The 18,519-nt window shown below is 35.1% G+C and overlaps 1 long non-coding RNA gene across 1 annotated transcript; it reads left to right on the top strand.

Moving 5' to 3' along the window:
* Window positions 1-9,514: 9,514 nt before the first annotated feature.
* LOC135226872 (uncharacterized) lies at window positions 9,515-17,545 on the top strand. The gene is made up of 2 exons (XR_010317299.1): window positions 9,515-9,649; window positions 15,589-17,545. It is a non-coding gene; the product is annotated as an uncharacterized LOC135226872 (long non-coding RNA).
* Window positions 17,546-18,519: the final 974 nt, after the last annotated feature.

The raw sequence follows: 18,519 nt of genomic DNA, 5'->3' as shown, positions 1-18,519 counted from the left end.
GTAACTGATGAAAATGAATTCTATGAAGATTTTTTAAGAACTATAGATGAATTTTTTAATATTGTAAAACAAAAAGCAAAGGGTAAGTCACATATACCTGATTATTGTAAAGATAAATTGGTTATTGAATGGAAAAATGTTTTAAAAAAGGGTCATAATCTATGGTTAAAAAATCCAACTTCAGTAATCAAAGAAACTTTGGAAAATGTTGCAACTTTATATACAGAAATTAGAAAGGTGGCAAGAGGAAAGTATTGGAATGAACACTTAAGTAATTTATTCAAATCAAAAAATTTGTCTATGATTTGGGATAATGTTAATAAAATTAGAGGAATTAAAAAGAAAACCTTTGTACACCCAAATCCAATAGATGAAGTAAGAAGGTTAAAAGAAAAGTGGGAATATATTGCAAGCTTTGATAGTCTGCCGCTGGGTATGAGGAATTACTTAAAAAATAGAGAACATTTTTGGAAAGATATTTTTGAAAGTCAAGGAAATGTTGAGGATGATACTTGTATTCCCATAAATAGGGATGAAATCTTATATGCATTAAATACAGGAAAATCTACAGCACCAGGTGAAGACTGAGTTCCATATGATATTTTGAATTGCCTTGTGATGTTAAAAAATAGCCCTATTGTTGACTTGTTTAATTTGTCATATACCAATGGGAGATTGCCAAGGTCTTGGAAAACTGCTATTATTATTCCAATTAGAAAGAATAATGGGGGTTTTAGACCAGTTTCACTGACCTCTTGCTTTTGCAAAGTGATGGAAAGGGTAATACGAAACAGGTTAGATTATAAAATTGAAGGTTTATTCTCAGAAAATTTATATGGTTTTATTAAAGGTAAATCGACTGCTGACTGTATTATAAAGGTATTAGGTAACAATAAATCTAACTATAGGTTGTTTGTAGATTTACAGAATGCTTTTGATAAAGCAAATAAAAACATTATATTGGAAGAATTAGTTAATAAAGGAATATCAGGAAATTTGTTAAAGTGGATAAAAGACTATTTGTCTGACAGAAAAGGTAAAGTGATTTTCCAGGGGGTTGAATCTGATGTTTTTGATATAAGCTTAGGTACTCCTCAAGGGGGTGTGTTAAGTCCTATACTATTTAATGTCTTAATGGATAGAATTGCAAGGTTTAATTTTGGAAATGATGTACAAAATATTATTTATGCTGATTATATTGTTATTTAGTGTTCATAACTTTTCTACTATGCAAAATATAGTTAATCAGATTCAAGAGTTATGTATTAATTCTGGTTTAATAATTAATATTAATAAAAGTAAATATCAGTCAAGAATAGAACGTAAAACAGATTTAGTTATGAATAATCTTGCAAAAGGTACAATCTTATAAATATTTAGGTTTTAATATTGGATTTAAATATAATTATGAACATATAGCCTATGTAAAAAATTTGTGTATTAGTAGACTTAAACCTTTAAGAGTATTGGCAAATTGTGGAAAGGGAATTGGTATCCCATTGTTAAGAATGATATATTTGACAACCATCCGGTCAATTATTGATTATTCTGCTCCACTTCTGGCGTTGTTTCCTAACAATAAGATAAGGCAATTGGAACTCATTCAAAATGAGGCATTAAGGGTTGTCTTGGGTTGTCCAAAAACAACTCGTATTGAAGTAATGAGAATGGAAACAAATATGCCCAGTGTGTGTGATAGAATAAAAGAAATAACAATGTGTGTAATGAGAATGATTAGGAGAGGTGAAAAGTACTCTCACAATATATATTATGGATTTGATAAAGCAAAAATAAATGTATATACCAAAAAATTACTTCAAAATCTGAAGGAGTACAATTTGACTCAGTTATGTGACTTATTTGAAGAAAAAATATCCTTATGTCCTTGGAGTTTAAAATGTATAAATATAGATATAGAAAATCTGGATTATAAAAAGAGAGTATGATACTATTGAATTAAAATATTATCTTTTAGAAAAAATTAATAAATGTAAAAAGATTAATTCTGTTCATATGTATTGTGATGGATCGGTTAGTGAACATGGAGCTGGATGTGGATTTATAAATTGTGTTTATGATGAAAATGGAAAATGTGTTAAAAAAAGAAAGTTTTAAAATAGAAGGAACAAATTACAGCACTGTTTCTGAATTATATGCAATATATGAAGGATTAAAAGCAGTTTCTGATATTAGGAAAGATATTTTTATTTTTGTAGACAGCCAAAGTGCATTAAAATCATTGAAGGCTAAAGAACCCCGTTATAGATCTGTTGTAAATAAATGTAAAATTTGGTTTATAGTATTCATTTAAATAATAATAAAGTTAATTTATATGGATACTTTCCCATGTAAATATATATTATAATGATATTGCAGATAAGTTAGCTAAACAGGGGGCAGAAAAATATGGAAGTGATATTTTTGAATTAATAAGTCTTAATAATATTAAAATTCATATAAGATCAGTTGGAAATCAAAATGAGCTATTAACTATTAAGCTATTACTGGAAAAGGGAAGTAGTTGTTTATTTCATTATTTGAAAATTTCTGAAGGAACAAATGTAACTTATGGAAAACGACCTACTTTGTTTGAAAGTTGGGTTATGAGACTTAGATTGGGATATAAGTATTATTGGGAATTTAATAAAGACAAAAATGTACCTTGTAAATTTTTTAAACAAGACAAAAGTCATAAGTTGTATCATTACATTATGGAATGCAAAGAATTTGATGGAATCAGAAATGATTCCATTGCAGATCTGTATGAACAAATGTTTTATAATTAATAATAATAAAATAACTGATTTTATTAAAAAATTTAAGGGAAACCATATTTTATTTTCAAATAGAATAATTGTGTTATTGGGAAAGGGAAGATATAGGAACACTATACTTCCCTTTTGATGTAAATTGTCAATAAAATTTTTGAATTTGAATTTGAAAAGACGCCATCTATTGACTGGCCGAAGCACAATGGTGCTCAAACAGGAAACTGTTGTGCTTTTGATAGTCAGGAGAGATAGAAATTGACTGCATAAAAAGGTAAAGTATATATTCAATTATCTATGCCTATTTGTGACTAGCAAAATAGTATTTGAAGCCAAATGCTTGGAATTGTACGAGGGAATTCACATGTCGGCTTCTGGTAACACATTCGCAGCCCTGGATTGTTAGCCGACGAACAGCTAGAATTACCAACAACATTAGACTGTTCCACATATTATTATTGTCTAAATTGTAGTTTAACTGGGGATGCATTATACTGAGAAGGTTTTATACTCTTATTTTTAGCTATAAGCTCGGAAAACCCTAACATAAATTATATATTTTTTTCGGTTCGTACTTGTAATTTTTTCGAGGGTTTGTATGGCTGGCTACAGGGTTACAGGTTGTACTTACAGGGTGTCAGCACTGTGATTCTTTCTAAGTCTTCTCCTGGCTAAATGATTCCAAAAAACAATCACTAGGTAAGTTCTATTAACTAATGCAATGACGCATTTCATTAAAGCATAAATTTCCATGAATTAACGTATTTCATCTTAAAGGTAGTGGTCTGTATATACGAGATTTTTGTAAAACTGATGACCTAAAAGAACGATTATTTGTCTTTCGAGTTTCTCGAAGGTTATAAAGATTAAATTATCTCCTAGGTCTGTAATGAAGTTAGAATATCCTTTATATTAATATTATATAGTAATCCTTAAAATGGTGATACTGATATGGGCCACACGGTAACCAAGTGCAAATGCACTAATTTTATCTTTTTCACCAGGAGAAATTAGGTGTAATTCTTAAGCAAATTGATGGATGTTACATCTGTGCACAATATATATAATTCCATTATGATTATTCATATTCCCAGGGCTGCTCCTCGATTTCCTATCGTATCCTGGAATTGTTATGTTGGTCATTCTGAGTAACAAAACCCGACGTATTTCAACCTCAATTTTCGAATTTCCACGAAATTTAGCAAACTCGAAACATACTTTCGACCAGAAACAATGATTTTTATTAAATATATCTCCAAAATGGCAAAATTTATGTTAAATAAAATTTAAAGGATTCATGACGTTTGATATGAATAGTCCTTGATGTCTCATGAATCCCAACTTTTAAGACTTTTAAATGAAATCCTTTTCAGCCTCTTCTACGTTATTTTCTCATTTTTTGGATCGAAGATGACAAAGTAATCCGTATGAGAATCATTTAACGCCTCTAATTAATTGATTCTCGTAAAGACTACTTCGTCCTTTGCCTTTAATTGCATGTTAAAGCCTCCACTAATGTTGGCAATCCTGCTTCCTCTCCGGACAAGGAGCAGCCATTGTTTTGTTACCAGTACGAACTTCGTCACTTTCTTGAAAACATTTTGCGTTCTTCAAAACGTCCCCTTATTCAATTTTAGATATATACATAATACTTCCTTTATAATATTCATCATATATATCGATGCAGGATTTATTCGTGGTCTTGCAATATATAATAGTTTCGTCTTCTAACAACCAAACATCATCCGAAGATTGTCATAGCACTCAATAGATGTCTTTGGGTTACAATCTTGAGAAAACATTAAATGACAAAAAAAATCTTATTTGGTATTCCTAGCACTTACTGCCCTTTATTTATTTATAGTATTAATAAGAAGCATTATTCATCTTTGTATTACTAGCAACCTCTTTCGTCATATAATAATATAAATATCTTTATCTTTATAGTGATTTTATTTGATTTTATGAAATGTACAAGCGAGGGAGACAAGATTACCATAGTTTACCATTTACATACTTTTACGTTTTCTATGAAGGTAGAAATAATTCTTATAGAAAACTGTATTTTGGGATATATGGATACCTATAAAATCTCTCTCTCTCTCTCTCTCTCTCTCTCTCTCTCTCTCGAAGACAGAGCAAGGAAAATTTATAGCTGAATCAAATGAGGTTCGACAAAATACAATTGGCAACTTCTAAACCCCATGTACCTATTGGCTGCCTGTATGCAGCTATTGCCTCCCCCTGCTGAACAGTTATATACTTTTAATTTCTATGAATGTCTAGTGCTCTGTATGAGTATAATCGCCAAGTTATGTATGCAGAAACTATGCCTCTCAATGTAAGGTAAATATAGCATCTTTACTATATATCCTGTAGGCTGTAGCCTATATGTATTAGTATCTGTAAATGCTTTATCTCGATTATGAAAATTATTATCATAATTATCATCATTATTAATTTTTATCATTATTTTCATCATTGTTATCAGTATTATCATCATTATTATTAGCATTACTGTAGTATATCTGGGAAGGGGTGAAATCCTACCTCCTTTCTATCGTATTTCTTTTTTTACAGAAAAGGCAGAAAAGTTCCAAGGGATTCAATGTGCCTTGTTTCATGTATAAGAAAAGTGTTTTCGTGATTTTACATATGTATATATATTTGTATTGAAGTTTAGTAAAGCACTTCTATATGTGCTAAGAGGTAAGCGTGTCCACCAAATATTTCATGGCATCCATACATATGACACATAATTGCATTCAGATGCTTAATGGTAAACCACTCATATTATTTAGTTTACCTGCCTTTATAGGCCTTACAGTGCCCCTAAAAAGAGCTCAAATTGTAACCATTTTCTGAGGGCGCTCTATAGCGCCCCCCACATCCCCTCTGATGAGGAGGCCTGCTTCGCTCGCCACCCAACCCATTCCGCCCCCCCCACAACTTTTGGAACCAGTTACGCCCCTGCATATAGAACAACACCACTGGGCCCATTTACTTAAACTCAAGCTCTCAAAGAATACTGTGATGTTCGTTCGAAAGGAGTAACAGAAGGTAAAAGGGAAATACAAAAAAGCGGAGATCAGTTGTTAGTAAAACTGGTAAATTAACGAGTAAACGAAAGAATAAATAAATAATAATGTATTAACCTGATGCTAGAAAACGGCACACGTTCGTCACATTTGCTGGTCAGGGTTGGCTTATCCTAACTTTTTACTCTACACTTGTATTTGTGTTAATTAGATATAGATAATATATATAGCTTATAAAGCCTCAGGGGTGAAGTCTCTAGGCATACTACTACCTCAAGGCCCTATCAAATCCCCAGCAGGCACTGGCTAACCACTGCATTACAATGGCAGAAATTTAGATGCCTTCCATATCCAGTGTTTTACTTGATCTTCTGAAATAAATAGTAAGGTTTTTCAGACGCTATCTTCATTTTACGATTAAAAAAAGTTAATATTTACATACTTTAATCATTATTATATTGAAATTCGAAGAATATTCCCGGTTACTTTATTTACCGTTGATAACTTCTTTTTTTAACTTAATACTGGATGCAAAAATTAATCTTTAAGGAAATTTCTGAAAATGGAGTTTCGTCTCACCAGCCAATGAGAGGTTGTCTAAGAAGCCTTTTTGCCAAAACCCAACGATTTCAGCCAATGAAAGGAGGCGTTAAAAACATTGTTAATGGTGCAGGCCTCTGATTGGTCAAAGCAATTCCCCTATCCGCATTCCGCTTTGGAAGACTCAGTACTAAACAGGAAGTTGAGTCGCGACGAGTGGACGTTTTTGGAAGTGGACATCAAAGAATATATACTGAAGGAAGATAGGAAGGCTGAGCCTAATATCACTCAAATGAGTGTGCGAAAAAAAGATGCCAGATACTTCCATGCAAAATGAATGGCTCCATCTATTGAGCGAACGGTTAAACATTCAGAGCGGTAATGCTTACGGGAATATAGGATGGAATTTGATTGTAAATTTTGCGACAAATTTGTTCATAATTTGCAATTACTACGTCAGTATATTTTATTCTTATATTTATAACATTCTTAAATTTTAGATAACTAAATTGCAAATTTACAAATAGGTACATATATAGATTTAGAATAGTACATATCCTTGTTTCTCAGTGTAATTTTCAGAAACTTAATAGCTATATCTCTTAAGATTTAGTTAATTTTCTGGCAAATTTAAGTATTGCATATTACAATCATTTTCAAATGTTCTATACAATATCATGTTCGAATAAAGTAAAACATACTGTATATTTGATTTGTTAAACTTAGCCACAAGTGCATATGTGTAGGCATACATTTAATTACAGTTTGTAGGCCACTGTAGAATGGAGATATGATGTGTATATAAAACAAAATTGTAATTTTTTTTATTGAAACGGAAATGCATGATGCACTCATGTATACTCTTTAGTAATATAAACTAATAAATGTATAAATATACAAACAAAAGGAACAAATTAATTCACTAAATTGTATCACACATAAAAATAATCAAAAGGGGGTTGGCAATAGAAATAAGGTAGCATACAAGCCAACCAAAAATGCAAGATAAATCACATGCAAATAAACTTTAATAAATTATACTTAAATAAGAAAAAAATAACTCGGTAAATAATAATGTACATATAAAAATTGTAAACCCCCAAAAAATAACACAAGAAAACCAAAATTGCATGATGAATTACATGCAAATAAACTCTAATATGATTATAAATATGAGAAAACATAATACTATAAAAAGGTTTTCTTCAAGAATTAAATACATAGTGCAAACATAAGAATAACTATTAAATTATATATGAATATTTATCACATCACCGTGATTCATATAAATCATTCGAGCTACAAATGTCCTTTAATATCTAATTCGCTCTGCCTCGGAATTGATATATTTTCATATATGTACCGAGGGGGAATTTTCGTTCCCCGTCCAACTGGACGGTGGTTCGATCCCATGGGGGTACGAAATTATTATCAACTAAAAAATTCCCCCTCGGTACATATATGAAAATATATCAATTCCGAGGTAGAGCGAATTAGATATTAAAGGACATTTGTAGCTTAAATTATATATATATATATATATATATATATATATATATATATATATATATATATATATATATATATTATATATATATATATATATATATATATATATATATATATATTATATATTATATATCTATATATATATATATATATATATATATAAAAATTTATTTATTTATTTAATTGTATTTCAGAACTGACCATTTATTGGGGAAAAATATTTTGTTTTGATCTCTTAAAAAAATTGATTCATGGTAACATCTTACCATTTGATTTTATGGTTGTGAATGTTGGTTCTCCTTCTTCATGTATCCCTAATTGTATGGTCTCATACTGTATTTCAGGCTTTTGTAAATTATCATTTCCATTGAGAATGCTACAATCAACATCATCATTAGTAGTAGTTGTAGTAGTAGCAGCAGTAGGAGGAGGGGTAGTAGTAGTAGCATTATTAGTAGCAAATGTGCTATCAGAATAAAGTACGGCAAAAGTGCTTGCGAGTATACTCGCCTTTCATTTTCCTTTGTAGCATACCCACATGTAAAAAGGCATCTAAGCTTTATATGGCTACAATTAAATCGCCATCTTTCAATAACTCACTTGTCTTTATAGGGTCAATATCTGATCTGGTGCAGCTAGTAGAACCATAGATGCAGAACAATAGTTGCAGGCTTTATATGTAGAAAAATATATCTCACTGACAAAAAATCAGTTGATAATATTGTAATGACTAGTAGAACAATAGTAGAACAATAGATGCAGGCTTTATATGTAGAAAAATATGATTGTGGGAGTACGTTACCCGATGTGGATAACTGAACTCTTTAAATCAACAAAGACCGCTATTATACTCTAAATTTACAGACTGGAAAGTATGATAGTAGGTGCTTGTTAAAATAATGATTCGGGAATCTGTTCGATGACACCTTTCAACCTGGCAGCGGCGGCGATGTAATAAAACTAAGAGGGCAAAAATACAAAAGTCAAAACAGGTGAAGTCATTTATAAAACAAGGAACAGGTTAAGTAATGAATATCATCCAAGAATAAACTCAAATTCAAGTGAGGGAAATCGCATAGCTGGACTCGAGATGATACGGAAGACTGAAATATCGGCTTCGATGTCCTTAAAAAAATTACGGTTTGGTTTTCTCTTTGGGCGACGATGGTAAGAACAGCCTTCTTGAATTCGTAACTTAATTCATCAGTCATTCTATAGTTCAAATAATTATTCGAATCCCTCCTGAATGAGCATCACGAATCTGCAACACACTGTTTGAATTAGGGCTACAACCGTGATCACAGGTGAATGGCTTGCCTACTGAGTGGCAGACGATAGCGATTAGTGAGACCCAGCTTATATTCCTCAAATCATTTAAAGGTATGGCTCTTAATTCAGGTTCCGGACAGTTTTTAACTGATTAATTCAAGCTTTTCGTAGTAATGTTGTGATATTTTATTCCTAGTTATTTTATTATTCTAGTTTTTGTTATGTATAAGAACTGTATTATCCATTTAGTTTCTCCTCCTCCCCGGTGGTTTATCTGTTTGATAATTGCCACTAATGACCATTCTGTTTTTTCATATATTTGTGAGTGAGTGGTGCTATCACCGTGGCGGTGTCGGAGATTTTTTCGACTGAAGGAGTCAGTTGATCTCTGAGCTTTTTACTCCTGGTGACTGCTGGATTTGCTACGTAACGCCTGCTTGGATATACAGTTACTCTTGAAGGATTACTCCTCATCCTGCCTCACCCTCGGCTCAGTAAATGTCGAGGGGTTCTCGATTAGCCAAGGTATAAGTGACTGATATTTTTGAAATATTCAGGCGATCTTTGACTGATTTCATTTGGACGTCCCGGGTCTTCTGGAGGATCATCCTCGTGGACGTAGGATCGCTGTTGTATGGGTCCTGTCGAGTACCATAAATATATATATACGTACTTTCACCACTTCGCCCCCTCACTTTTGTCTCTGGACGCAGAGACATATTAAGTATTTAAACAGATCACGGCTATAATCCAGTGTTACGGAGGACAGAAATATATAATCAAGGAGATCACGGCCACAGCTCCAGTGTTTCGGAGGAGGGAAACCACCGTTAGGTTCATTTAATTTGTAATTGATAGGTTGTTCTTACTTTCCGAATACCTACTCCTGTCTGAACCCCCTTCTCCTTTTGGATGTATCTTTGCTTTGCTATCTTAATTGGGTAAGTATGTTGTTTTATAAATATTTCAAGTTGATTGGTTTTCATTAATATATGTATTCCGAGGTTCTGGAATAATTTCTGTCTTGATGTTTTTGTATTAAATTCAAGTGGTTTTTGTGGTGTTTCGTTCTCCCCCAGGAATTGATTTTTGCACTCTTGATATTATTTGAGAGCTATTCCACTGATTGTGGACTTAGCGTGTGGTTGTGAACAGAGTTCGGTAAGAAAGGAGTTTAATTTTTAGGGTATTTTCTTTTCCGCCATCAGTTTAAAGGTATGGATAGTGAAATTCAGTTGTGCGACTCTTGTGAGCTCGATTATTTTTGTGTAATAGGCAAATATCATGGTGGTGCATATCCCGAACATGCAAAATATGCATATGATTTTTTCCGTCAACATTCTGTGTTACCTTTGAGTGTTCAGTGTCCTAAGTGTCAGAAACCATTACTTTTTAGGGAAGATAAGTATATTTGGTATTGTAGTTCTACTGTGGTGATTGCTAAAACAAAGAAACGCCGGCGATGTGGGTATCAAGTTTCAGATTATAAAGGTACCTTTTTCGATGGTACTCATCATCCTGCTTGGAAACTATTATCATTTATTAATCATTGGGTCAATAAATTTTGGAAACATCATACTGTAATAGATTCTCTTAAAATTAGTAGAGCAACCAGTGTTGATTGGCGTAGTTTTTGTTGTGAAGTTGCTGAATATTATTTAGATAATCAAGAACCAATTGGTGGTGATGGTGTTATAATATAAATAGATGAATCTCATTTTGGCAAACGTAAATTTGACAGGGGCCGTCCTCTCAGTGATATTTGGGTTTTTGGGGGGCTTGAGAGGGAATCCAAGAATTTTTTTATACTGCCTTTAGTGGAGCCTTTGCCTCGAGAACGCTCAGCTGAAAATCTTATTCCTTTAATCCAGAAATATATTAAGAGTGGCTCGTGTATTAATAGCGACAAGTGGCGTGCGTATAATAAGCTGTCATCTTTGGGTTATATGTAATGCAATACATTATTTTTATACAGATATTTTCCATATCTGTAAATAAACCCATGACCCAAGGGGTCATTGGCGAGATAGGAGGATGATCAACAGCCATAACAGGACGTAAAACTAGACCATGCCATGCAATGCTTGCAGTGGCCTGTGTTTGCATTTATCTGTATCAACAATTCTTGTAAACAGGTCACAACACCTTCCATGGGAAGCCGGGTGACCTATTCACCTGTAGCGGAAACACATGACTTCCGAGCCGTACTTGTTATTTTTGTAAACACTGAGATAGCTTTGTGAAGCTATCGATATGACCCTCTTGTAAAGACAGTTCTACCTAAATTCTCAAACTGAGCGGTCATCTGACCAACCTTTCCTATACTCCAGTGATGGAGCAGAGAAATAAAGTTGTTAAGAAGTTAACTCAGGAAGTTTGAGTCATCTCCCCAATTCTGAAGAAGAAGAAAATCTACTTGATGTCACTTCAACGAGAAAGGGAAAAAGAACCACAATGCTTGTGTATCACAGTCGCAAGAATAGACTTACAAAACTGTCGCCGTCCTATACCATTGTAAGAGGTGGACCGCAGACAGTAACATATATACATAACACGGTGAATCATTCAGAAAACTTTGTAGACCCTGATAATTCATTGGTACATACTCAAAATATTGAAAGACTCTGGAGGGATCTCAAAGAGTGGATCAAGCGGCCTGGAAATCGCTCACAATATTTTAAGCAATATACATCTCGCTATTTATTTTTAAAACAATACCCTGAAAATCAGCGACTACATTATTTTTGTAAAACTGCTGCATTGCTGTACCCTCCTCAAGGAGAGAGGCAACGGCCTAAGAGGCCACAGGAAGAGGAGGAGGAGGAGGAGGACCAGCAGCCCCATTGTTCAGGCTTGTAAGACAGAGAGTAATGGTGAGTATAATATTTATTAATGTGGTATTAGGTACCGTACCGACCGATCAGGTATTATTTTAGTTATGGACATTAATAAGGTAACCTAGTTCTTATACAAATCAAGAAAAACGTTAGGTTAGGTTAGGTTAGGGGGTGTGGGGGGCAAGGCCCCCCACCAAAAAGGGGGTGTTGGGGGGGCGAAGCCCCCGCCATCCAGGTGCAGATATATTCAGTGACAGGTTAGGTCAGAAAATTAAGGTTAGGTTAGTGCACAACTACAATGTGACGTGCAATAACTGGTCATATAGTGCATTTGTATGCCATTTTCTCATGTAAAATTCTTGGCTTGGGTTTTCCCATTTCCAGTGTGTTTATGTATTTCGAATTCAGTGTATACCTGTATACCGGTCCATTTTTATATGTTTGAGTGTTATATTTAGTTTTTTTTCCTCCATTTTGCCCTGTTTTTACCTACTGTCTCTCCCCCACCCAAAACCTCGCTTCCCAAGGAGGTTCCCCCAGATTGTTATCCATAGGGGGAGGGGTGGTGGAAGGATAAGTATTCGTTTGCGATGGAAATAAACCTCAAAATTATTCATATCACATCATAATACAACAGAAAAACCTATATTTTATGTTGAAAGCAATTAATGTCCATAAGTAAAATAATACCATTTTTAGTAACGGCGGAAAAGAACCGTTACACTTATCAAATATGGCCATCAAAACCAAAAAAGAACGTATTCTTTGGAATCTTGAATTTCAATTTCTCCGGAGATAGGATCTATGGGGCTTGTTCCATATGAACAAGGTCCATCTACTTAGTAATAACAACATCATATTGCATATGTTTTTGCCCCAATTTTTCCCGTGGATTGTATACGTATATGGGTGATAGGTGAGGGACACTTAACACACGTAAGTATGCATGCGCATGTTGAACGCACCCCTGTTGCATTCGTACACTTCCGTATCTGTTATCAGAAACGAAGAGAAAACTTTCCCATCAATCTTAAATCAGCTGTTTGCAAGTTTGACTGCTCCAAGCCATTGCCACGCCCACCTGATATTTAAAGAAAAAATCCAGGATTCTCTCGATTCTGACCGAGATTAAGTTAGGGTCAATTTAGTGGGCTCTCTCTCTCTCTCTCTCTCTCTCTCTCTATCTCTCTTGTCGTTAAAATCTTCGGAAAAGCGCGCGCTCTCTCTCTCTCGTGTTATTAGAATCTTCGGAAAAGCTCTCTCTCTCTCTCTCTCTCTCTCTCTCTCTCTCTCTCTCTCTCTCTCTCTCTCTCTCATTCCAAGGACGCCTTCGATTTATCAAAATCTGAAACATTGCTTTGAGACTATAAATTGTCTTTTATAAGTTTCATTTTCATTGTATTTGCTCATATATCTAATAAAAATGAATTAAACAAAAGTCCAGCTGGCTACAAAGCTCACCACCGTAGTTCCCTAGTGACTGGACAGGTAACCGGAAGTACTTTGTTCCGGCGCAAAATTCCTAAAATTCGACTTATTAGTGTCATTCACATCGTATTACAGGGTAGGAAAGGAATTTTGTATTAATGCTGTATAGACTTTCGTAATGGCAGATCTGGCATACAAGTGTTCAAATAATATAAAAAGAAAGCCTTTTAAACAACTGGATATCTACCATGTTTCCTTGTTATCATTACCGGGGGTACTCGTGACATATAAAGGTGAATGTAATTTTTTTTTTTGTCATCTTTAGTGTGAAATAATTAAGAAAATAGTGGCTTTAATACTATTGTACGAAGAGTTTACCAAGAAAAAAAAAAGGCTATAAAGTATGACTTAAGACTGTTAGAAAGGAGTGTCACCGTTTTGTTGACGGTATATAAGAATATCACGTGCTTTAAGCAAAGAATTACTATATTAACTAGCAATCAACGTTAAGCTGCAGGGTTGGGTTGCTAACTGAGAACGCTGAAAAAAAGAAAAAATCTGTGCTTGTGTGTGTTCCCGAACAAGTTTGGTTTGAAGTAGCGACCGTATTATCTGGCAGAATTACGTGTTTGAAATTTTACGATTGACTGCAAAACTGGGATATATTTTGTGACTGCACAAGTGGGATATATGCTGACAGTATTGTCCGTATTTAGTCATGAATAACTCTTTTTGATAGCATAAAAGGGAATATTCTGTGACTTAAATCTAAATGGAATTTTAAACAAGAACTAAAAGCGTATGGCTGTGTCCAGGTCATAAAACGTATTTGCTGTAAAAAGTCACCAGCATTTATAGGTTTTAACCATCGAAAGTAAATTGATTAAAGAAACCTCCTTCTGGGAGGATGTGGCTACCCCCATCGAATCTCTCTCATATATCAAAGTATCTTGGATGCGTTCCTTCCACTCAATTTTGGTAAATACACCAGAGCTGAATCGAGATAAATATATCGTAAGATTGTTATTAGGTGGTGAATACCTATAGTGCGATATTTCACGTTTTAAGAAGAAATACAGTTATGTTAGTTTCCACTATATTGAGAAATATTTTGAAATAGGTCTGCAAAGAGAACACTCTAACATGGTTTGTTTTAACTGGAACAATGTTTAAATAAGGGATATGAGTGATGAATGTGATGCTGACAGAATTTTACATTAATAGCTATAGATATTGAAGTATAAGAAAAACCTTAATTTTCTCAAACACCCAACTCGTATGTAGTCTTTGTTTGTACATTTTTTTTCGACCAGACTTGGCAAGGGAGACTTGTATCAAGATTGAGTGAATCTGACTTTGTCAAAACTGCTCGTTTCCCTCACTCTGCTGATTGCCCATCTAAAGCAGTGGTCGTCAACCAGTGTGGAAATCCCCCCCTAGGGAGGGAGAGGGAATTTCAGAGTTTCAGGGGGGGTGAAATTGTGACCACAGATTGGCAGGCTTAAACTGGCTCTAGGATACACAAAATGAGAGGAGGTCACCGAGAGGTCACGTTGGGCTTTCTCTCCGCCGGTATGTGTGTTTGTGTTCGTATTTTGTTGCATATTATTTGAGGCAGCTAATTTTGGAAAAGGGGGGCTTGGGATGACACTCTGACATATGGTGAAAGGGTGCATTGGTCTAAAAAGGTTGATAACCACTGAGAATGTTAATGATTATATAAAGAATTCCATTCCAATGCATTCAGTAGTTCAGACAATTGCTGCTGAATCTTGACGCACTTGACATTACAAATATCAGCTGTATTTTATGAAGGAAATGACACAACTTGCCATTCTGTCAGACTATGTCATTGTCTACAGATACTGAACTATGAGATATATTCAAGACTTGATTTAATGGCAGAAACTGTCATAATAATGATTATTGTCAGTTGCAGTAGACATTACTGAACGATAGATATTTTTCCTGTTTTGTTATAAAGGAAGACATTTTGAAACCAGTAATGGGATGATTGTCACTAATAGCTCAGTCCTTTTTTATACAATATAACATGTAATTTTCGTTGTCAAATTACTGTATAATTTGAATTATATTATTTGGCTACTCATCCATCTGTAACGATTTATTTCGAAGTGTTTCTGATAGATTATGAATTATTTGTAATGAATTAACGTCGATTTTTTTTTATTTTTACAGAAAAGACTTGCATGAAACCCCAAGCATAGGCTTAAGGCCGGTTCACATCGTTTCATTCTATCCATAAATTCGATTTGATACGAGCCAATGTACCGAGATAAAGCGGTCGAGTCCTAAGATGCACCCCACCCCCATTCTCTCTCTCTCTCTCTCTCTCTCTCTCTCTCTCTCTCTCTCTCTCTCTCTCACCGTTATCCCTATATTAAAGGGTCGGTTGCCTGATGCGCCTTCTCCTCCACTGTCTTCTATCAAAGGCATCATCCTCCACCGAACCTCTTCTCTTTTATCTTCCTTCACTTCATCTCACCGTCTAATTCACTCTCCCCCTCTCGATCTTCTTCCTCTCACAGGTTCCTCCCAAGCCCTCTTCACTCTCTTCACTCCCTCCTCCTCGTTATCCTTGCTCAACACCACATGCCCAACCATCTCAATCGTGATTCTTATCACATCTGTAATCTTTACTAAGCTTTCCTGCCCTTCTTCTTATTGAGTCATTTTCCAATCTCTCTCTCTCGAGCAGCGATAGCTATTCCCACAATCCCCCTCCTCAGCATTCTCATCTCTGTTCTCAAGCCTTATACTTCCTCTTGTCTTCTTAGAGAGGCCATGTCTCCGATCCATTCATTAACACTGGTCTTATCACTGTGCTTATTATAGGACCATAGAACTAAGATATGGGTTGTATCAAAGCGACTGAATAGATGTATGGAAACGACTGTAGGAACCAGGAACCATAGACCAAGAACCAGGAATCGAAAAACAAGGACCAGAAACCAGGAGCCGAGAAATAAGAACCAGGAACCGAGAAACGAGGACCAGGTACCAGAAGTCAAGAACCAGGGACCACGAACCATGGACCAGGAAACATGAACCAGAGACCATGGACCAGGGAAAAGGAACCACCAACTAGCGACCGGAATTCAGGAATCATTCATCATGAACCAAGAAGAACCAGGAACCATGGACCAAGAATCATGGACTAGACCAGGAAACAAGAACCACGAACCATGGACGAAGAAGCAGGGGCCACGAACCATGGACTAGGAAACAGGAATAAGTGATCATGAACCAAGAACCAGGAACCATGGACCAGGAATCAGGAACAATGGACGAAGAAGCAGGGACCACGAACCATGGCTAGGAAACAGGAGCCAGTAACCATGACCAACCAGGAACTATGGACCAGGAATCAGGAAAAATGGACCAAGAACCAGGGACCAGGAACCAGCTATAGGATACTGCTCAACCCTCACTACGTGGCAGGAACCAGTCGTTATATTCGGGAGTTATTCTTTTATCTGCTCTAGTAATCTAAAACGTGAGGAGCCCATTAATTATTCTGTTGATAATTCAAGGGTGAATGCGAATGTCAATATATTTATATTTAGTAAAATATGCATCGTTCATTTCATCTACAGAAATAACGAGAGAGAGAGAGAGAGAGAGAGAGAGAGAGAGAGAGAGAGAGAGAGAGAGAGAGAGAGAGAGAGAGAGAGAGAGAACTAGCTTATTTAAAAGTAAGAAATTTGAGATAGAAATAGGTTAATAAAATTTGCACCGGAATGACTTATAAATATTTTACTAGAAATCCTATTTTATATTATAAAACATGATTGAAGTCAGAGAAACTGAATTTATTTAATTCTTAAGTATAAAGTCTGTATAAAAATGGTGTATTGAATGTGAGATAGTCGATCTCTAATGAACATTTGCACAGAGTGACATTCGTATAAACCTCATTCAATTCATCATCTGATATATGTTAGATATCAAATGCCGGGTTTGTCTTATTGAATTTGTGATATATATTTATTTTGCCTATGAGTCTGACTTATTCTTTTTTTGTCGTTTTTGGTTTAAGCTGGAATTACGCCAGCACGGGCTCTTGCTCATAAGGCAATGCAGCAATGTAGCAATCGTGATTTGATGAAAAAATTGTGAATAAAATATCAAATGCCGGGTTTGTCTTATTGAATTTGTGATATATATTTATTCTGCCTATGAGTCTGACTTATTCTTTGTTTGTCGTTTTTGGTTTAAGTTGGAATTACGCCAGCACGGGCTCTTGCTCATAAGGCAATGTAGCAATCATGAATTGATGAAAAAATTGTGAATAAAATAAGTGAAAAATAATGGTGTGAAAAAGTGAAAATATGATCGTGAAGTGAAAAGTTAGAAGGTGAAAGAGAGAGAAAGAGAGAACTTTTCTGAGAGAGAGAGAGAGAGAGAGAGAGAGAGAGAGAGAGAGAGAGAGAGAGAGAGAGAGAGAGAGAGAGAGTCCTGGCGAGTCGGAGATGGCCAGTAATAAAAAAAATTAAAAGAAATTCGGAAAATTACTTTTTGAAGCCCTACGTAGATTCCTGAACTTTTGTCCACAGCACCTATCTTTCTCATAACATAGCGAGGAACTCCACTGTAATGTGGACATAATAGGAGGTCCACTGGTTTATGGAAGTAACAATTGAATGCTGGTCGAAGTGGAGGTGTCTGTCGTTGCCCGATAAACCAGGATAAACCAGAGGTAGCGACCATAGTTGCTAAAAGACATTCATCCCAGCATCTCGTGTGCAAGAAAGCATCACAGCACTGCCTCCTGCGCGCCCTCAGTAGCCATCATATTGGCTAAGGGGGATATATGCCATATGAATGCTCCAAGAGCCGCACCTCCTGAAGGACAGGTCAGGACAAGAAGTCACTCAACTACCGTTTCATTCAAATATAGATCACAGGTCACTTCAGTCATCTCTGCAGTGATTAGTTTTAGTTTTACATTTTTATATAATCTAAATTATTATTTAAAAGATGCCAAACAGCTGCGTCGTGTTTGGTAGCTATTCAAATAGAAAAAAGGAGGTATCCTTTTTCCGATTCCCTCGTGATGAGGAAACAAGACGGAAATGGGTTCATCGTTGTAAGAGAAAGTACAACTTT

The sequence above is a fragment of the Macrobrachium nipponense genome, chromosome 15, assembly GCF_015104395.2.
Source record: "Macrobrachium nipponense isolate FS-2020 chromosome 15, ASM1510439v2, whole genome shotgun sequence".
In the NCBI taxonomy this organism is placed as follows: Eukaryota; Metazoa; Arthropoda; class Malacostraca; order Decapoda; family Palaemonidae; genus Macrobrachium; species Macrobrachium nipponense.
This window is presented reverse-complemented; position numbering and strand designations above follow the sequence as displayed.